General features: G+C 33.2%; 8 non-coding genes across 8 annotated transcripts; all 8 read left to right on the top strand.

The window, feature by feature from the left end:
- Nucleotides 1–287: 287 nt before the first annotated feature.
- On the top strand, nucleotides 288–359 carry TRNAW-CCA (transfer RNA tryptophan (anticodon CCA)). Its single transcript has one exon. It is a non-coding gene; the product is annotated as a tRNA-Trp (tRNA).
- A 711-nt stretch (nucleotides 360–1,070) lies between these two features.
- TRNAW-CCA (transfer RNA tryptophan (anticodon CCA)) lies at nucleotides 1,071–1,142 on the top strand. The gene has a single exon. It is a non-coding gene; the product is annotated as a tRNA-Trp (tRNA).
- A 710-nt stretch (nucleotides 1,143–1,852) lies between these two features.
- Nucleotides 1,853–1,924, top strand: TRNAW-CCA (transfer RNA tryptophan (anticodon CCA)). Its single transcript has one exon. It is a non-coding gene; the product is annotated as a tRNA-Trp (tRNA).
- Nucleotides 1,925–2,635: 711 nt separating this feature from the next.
- TRNAW-CCA (transfer RNA tryptophan (anticodon CCA)) lies at nucleotides 2,636–2,707 on the top strand. The gene has a single exon. It is a non-coding gene; the product is annotated as a tRNA-Trp (tRNA).
- A 711-nt stretch (nucleotides 2,708–3,418) lies between these two features.
- Nucleotides 3,419–3,490, top strand: TRNAW-CCA (transfer RNA tryptophan (anticodon CCA)). The gene has a single exon. It is a non-coding gene; the product is annotated as a tRNA-Trp (tRNA).
- A 711-nt stretch (nucleotides 3,491–4,201) lies between these two features.
- Nucleotides 4,202–4,273, top strand: TRNAW-CCA (transfer RNA tryptophan (anticodon CCA)). Its single transcript has one exon. It is a non-coding gene; the product is annotated as a tRNA-Trp (tRNA).
- A 711-nt stretch (nucleotides 4,274–4,984) lies between these two features.
- TRNAW-CCA (transfer RNA tryptophan (anticodon CCA)) lies at nucleotides 4,985–5,056 on the top strand. The gene has a single exon. It is a non-coding gene; the product is annotated as a tRNA-Trp (tRNA).
- Nucleotides 5,057–5,767: 711 nt separating this feature from the next.
- TRNAW-CCA (transfer RNA tryptophan (anticodon CCA)) lies at nucleotides 5,768–5,839 on the top strand. Its single transcript has one exon. It is a non-coding gene; the product is annotated as a tRNA-Trp (tRNA).
- Nucleotides 5,840–6,000: the final 161 nt, after the last annotated feature.

Raw genomic sequence — 6,000 nt, 5'->3', positions numbered from 1 at the left:
GCATTTTTCTAAATGAAATGTTCCTGGCAAAAATAAACTGAGATATGTTTCTAACTTTATCTTTTGATGTAACATTCGTGTGCCTGACTCATGGAATCACAAAGATGATGATTTCTAGATTCCGATCTTAAACTGGAAATCCCTGAATATTAAGATTAAGATGCTCAATCATCCTTGTTTATGTCGTTTTATGATGGTGCGTAAAAGTAGTTACTTTCTGGAACATCTAATGGTAAAGAATCAAATAATATTCAGATTTTATCTTGTCAAACACTTATCTTTCAGCTGACCTCGTGGCACAACGGTAGCGCGTCTGACTCCAGATCAGAAGGTTGCGTGTTCAAATCACATCGGGGTCAATAGTCTGTTCCTGTTTTTGAAAAATTAGGAAATACAACCATTTTCTACATTCATGTCATGAACAAAACCACTTAGACCTCCTGAAAACAGTTGAAGCCATATTTAAACACAGTGTCTAAAAGAGTCATCTTTTAAAACTTTACAAGAAAGAAATCTTCTGAACAATACTGTGATGACGAGAATTTTTGGGAATCCAGATCTGACCATTATAACTTAAAATCACCTCAACATCACCAACAATTTGGTCTTTGTATATATGAAGAAACATAGTCCTCAACTAGATTCTGGATGTTAAATGTAAACCTTTCTTCCTAATAGCAATATGTTAACTCATTCTTGTTTTTGTAGTTTTGGGGTATGGCTGAAAGAATAAAAAAGTCTATACAAATGATATATAAAAATTTTCAAATCTTTAAGAAACAAGCATTTTTCTAAATGAAATGTTCCTGGCAAAAATAAACTGAGATATGTTTCTAACTTTATCTTTTGATGTAACATTCGTGTGCCTGACTCATGGAATCACAAAGATGATGATTTCTAGATTCCGATCTTAAACTGGAAATCCCTAAATATTAAGATTAAGATGCTCAATCATCCTTGTTTATGTCGTTTTATGATGGTGCGTAAAAGTAGTTACTTTCTGGAACATCTAATGGTAAAGAATCAAATAATATTCAGATTTTATCTTGTCAAACACTTATCTTTCAGCTGACCTCGTGGCGCAACGGTAGCGCGTCTGACTCCAGATCAGAAGGTTGCGTGTTCAAATCACGTCGGGGTCAATAGTCTGTTCCTGTTTTTGAAAAATTAGGAAATACAACCATTTTCTACATTCATGTCATGAACGGAACCACTTAGACCTCCTGAAAACAGTTGAAGCCATATTTAAACACAGTGTCTAAAAGAGTCATCTTTTAAAACTTTACAAGAAAGAAATCTTCTGAACAATACTGTGATGACGAGAATTTTTGGGAATCCAGATCTGACCATTATAACTTAAAATCACCTCAACATCACCAACAATTTGGTCTTTGTATATATGAAGAAACATGGTCCTCAACTAGATTCTGGATGTTAAATGTAAACCTTTCTTCCTAATAGCAATATGTTAACTCAATTTGTTTTTGTAGTTTTGGGGTATGGCTAAAAGAATAAAAAAGTCTATACAAATGATATATAAAAATTTTCAAATCTTTATGAAACAAGCATTTTTCTAAATGAAATGTTCCTGGCAAAAATAAACTGAGATATGTTTCTAACTTTATCTTTTGATGTAACATTCGTGTGCCTGACTCATGGAATCACAAAGATGATAATTTCTAGATTCCGATCTTAAACTGGAAATCCCTGAATATTAAGATTAAGATGCTCAATCATCCTTGTTTATGTCGTTTTATGATGGTGCGTAAAAGTAGTTACTTTCTGGAACATCTAATGGTAAAGAATCAAATAATATTCAGATTTTATCTTGTCAAACACTTATCTTTCAGCTGACCTCGTGGCGCAACGGTAGCGCGTCTGACTCCAGATCAGAAGGTTGCGTGTTCAAATCATGTCGCGGTCAATAGTCTGTTCCTGTTTTTGAAAAATTAGGAAATACAACCATTTTCTACATTCATGTCATGAACGGAACCACTTAGACCTCCTGAAAACAGATGAAGCCATATTTAAACACAGTGTCTAAAAGAGTCATCTTTTAAAACTTTACAAGAAAGAAATCTTCTGAACAATACTGTGATGACGAGAATTTTTGGGAATCCAGATCTGACCATTATAACTTAAAATCACCTCAACATCACCAACAATTTGATCTTTGTATATATGAAGAAACATGGTCCTCAACTAGATTTTGGATGTTAAATGTAAACCTTTCTTCCTAATAGCAATATGTTAACTCATTCTTGTTTTTGTAGTTTTGGGGTATGGCTAAAAGAATAAAAAAGTCTATACAAATGATATATAAAAATTTTCCAATCTTTATGAAACAAGCATTTTTCTAAATGAAATGTTCCTGGCAAAAATAAACTGAGATATGTTTCTAACTTTATCTTTTGATGTAACATTCGTGTGCCTGACTCATGGAATCACAAAGATGATGATTTCTAGATTCCGATCTTAAATTGGAAATCCCTGAATATTAAGATTAAGATGCTCAATCATCCTTGTTTATGTCGATTTATGATGGTGCGTAAAAGTAGTTACTTTCTGGAACATCTAATGGTAAAGAATCAAATAATATTCAGATTTTATCTTGTCAAACACTTATCTTTCAGCTGACCTCGTGGCGCAACGGTAGCGCGTCTGACTCCAGATCAGAAGGTTGCGTGTTCAAATCATGTCGGGGTCAATAGTCTGTTCCTGTTTTTGAAAAATTAGGAAATACAACCATTTTCTACATTCATGTCATGAACGGAACCACTTAGACCTCCTGAAAACAGTTGAAGCCATATTTAAACACAGTGTCTAAAAGAGTCATCTTTTAAAACTTTACAAGAAAGAAATCTTCTGAACAATACTGTGATGACGAGAATATTTGGGAATCCAGATCTGACCATTATAACTTAAAATCACCTCAACATCACCAACAATTTGGTCTTTGTATATATGAAGAAACATGGTCCTCAACTAGATTCTGGATGTTAAATGTAAACCTTTCTTCCTAATAGCAATATGTTAACTCATTCTTGTTTTTGTAGTTTTGGGGTATGGCTAAAAGAATAAAAAAGTCTATACAAATGATATATAAAAATTTTCAAATCTTTATGAAACAAGCATTTTTCTAAATGAAATGTTCCTGGCAAAAATAAACTGAGATATGTTTCTAACTTTATCTTTTGATGTAACATTCGTGTGCCTGACTCATGGAATCACAAAGATGATAATTTCTAGATTCCGATCTTAAACTGGAAATCCCTGAATATTAAGATTAAGATGCTCAATCATCCTTGTTTATGTCGTTTTATGATGGTGCGTAAAAGTAGTTACTTTCTGGAACATCTAATGGTAAAGAATCAAATAATATTCAGATTTTATCTTGTCAAACACTTATCTTTCAGCTGACCTCGTGGCGCAACGGTAGCGCGTCTGACTCCATATCAGAAGGTTGCGTGTTCAAATCACGTCGCGGTCAATAGTCTGTTCCTGTTTTTGAAAAATTATTAAATACAACCATTTTCTACATTCATGTCATGAACGGAACCACTTAGACCTCCTGAAAACAGATGAAGCCATATTTAAACACAGTGTCTAAAAGAGTCATCTTTTAAAACTTTACAAGAAAGAAATCTTCTGAACAATACTGTGATGACGAGAATTTTTGGGAATCCAGATCTGACCATTATAACTTAAAATCACCTCAACATCACCAACAATTTGATCTTTGTATATATGAAGAAACATGGTCCTCAACTAGATTCTGGATGTTAAATGTAAACCTTTCTTCCTAATAGCAATATGTTAACTCATTCTTGTTTTTGTAGTTTTGGGGTATGGCTAAAAGAATAAAAAAGTCTATACAAATGATATATAAAAATTTTCCAATCTTTATGAAACAAGCATTTTTTTAAATGAAATGTTCCTGGCAAAAATAAACTGAGATATGTTTCTAACTTTATCTTTTGATGTAACATTCGTGTGCCTGACTCATGGAATCACAAAGATGATGATTTCTAGATTCCGATCTTAAACTGGAAATCCCTGAATATTAAGATTAAGATGCTCAATCATCCTTGTTTATGTCGTTTTATGATGGTGCGTAAAAGTAGTTACTTTCTGGAACATCTAATGGTAAAGAATCAAATAATATTCAGATTTTATCTTGTCAAACACTTATCTTTCAGCTGACCTCGTGGCGCAACGGTAGCGCGTCTGACTCCAGATCAGAAGGTTACGTGTTCAAATCACGTCGGGGTCAATAGTCTGTTCCTGTTTTTGAAAAATTAGGAAATACAACCATTTTCTACATTCATGTCATGAACGGAACCACTTAGACCTCCTGAAAACAGTTGAAGCCATATTTAAACACAGTGTCTAAAAGAGTCATCTTTTAAAACTTTACAAGAAAGAAATCTTCTGAACAATACTGTGATGACGAGAATTTTTGGGAATCCAGATCTGACCATTATAACTTAAAATCACCTCAACATCACCAACAATTTGGTCTTTGTATATATGAAGAAACATGGTCCTCAACTAGATTCTGGATGTTATATGTAAACCTTTCTTCCTAATAGCAATATGTTAACTCATTCTTGTTTTTGTAGTTTTGGGGTATGGCTAAAAGAATAAAAAAGTCTATACAAATGATATATAAAAATTTTCAAATCTTTATGAAACAAGCATTTTTCTAAATGAAATGTTCCTGGCAAAAATAAACTGAGATATGTTTCTAACTTTATCTTTTGATGTAACATTCGTGTGCCTGACTCATGGAATCACAAAGATGATAATTTCTAGATTCCGATCTTAAACTGGAAATCCCTGAATATTAAGATTAAGATGCTCAATCATCCTTGTTTATGTCGTTTTATGATGGTGCGTAAAAGTAGTTACTTTCTGGAACATCTAATGGTAAAGAATCAAATAATATTCAGATTTTATCTTGTCAAACACTTATCTTTCAGCTGACCTCGTGGCGCAACGGTAGCGCGTCTGACTCCAGATCAGAAGGTTGCGTGTTCAAATCACGTCGGGGTCAATAGTCTGTTCCTGTTTTTGAAAAATTAGGAAATACAACCATTTTCTACATTCATGTCATGAACGGAACCACTTAGACCTCCTGAAAACAGTTGAAGCCATATTTAAACACAGTGTCTAAAAGAGTCATCTTTTAAAACTTTACAAGAAAGAAATCTTCTGAACAATACTGTGATGACGAGAATTTTTGGGAATCCAGATCTGACCATTATAACCTAAAATCACCTCAACATCACCAACAATTTGGTCTTTGTATATATGAAGAAACATGGTCCTCAACTAGATTCTGGATGTTAAATGTAAACCTTTCTTCCTAATAGCAATATGTTAACTCATTCTTGTTTTTGTAGTTTTGGGGTATGGCTAAAAGAATAAAAAAGTCTATACAAATGATATATAAAAATTTTCCAATCTTTATGAAACAAGCATTTTTCTAAATGAAATGTTCCTGGCAAACATAAACTGAGATATGTTTCTAACTTTATCTTTTGATGTAACATTCGTGTGCCTGACTCATGGAATCACAAAGATGATGATTTCTAGATTCCGATCTTAAACTGGAAATCCCTGAATATTAAGATTAAGATGCTCAATCATCCTTGTTTATGTCGTTTTATGATGGTGCGTAAAAGTAGTTACTTTCTGGAACATCTAATGGTAAAGAATCAAATAATATTCAGATTTTATCTTGTCAAACACTTATCTTTCAGCTGACCTCGTGGCGCAACGGTAGCGCGTCTGACTCCAGATCAGAAGGTTGCGTGTTCAAATCATGTCTGGGTCAATAGTCTGTTCCTGTTTTTGAAAAATTAGGAAATACAACCATTTTCTACATTCATGTCATGAACGGAACCACTTAGACCTCCTGAAAACAGTTGAAGCCATATTTAAACACAGTGTCTAAAAGAGTCATCTTTTAAAACTTTACAAGAAAGAAATCTTCTG

This window comes from Anomaloglossus baeobatrachus, chromosome 4 (genome assembly GCF_048569485.1).
Source record: "Anomaloglossus baeobatrachus isolate aAnoBae1 chromosome 4, aAnoBae1.hap1, whole genome shotgun sequence".
NCBI lineage: Eukaryota > Metazoa > Chordata > Amphibia > Anura > Aromobatidae > Anomaloglossus > Anomaloglossus baeobatrachus.
Note: the sequence above shows the minus strand (reverse complement) of the source record. Positions and strands in the feature narration are given on the sequence as shown.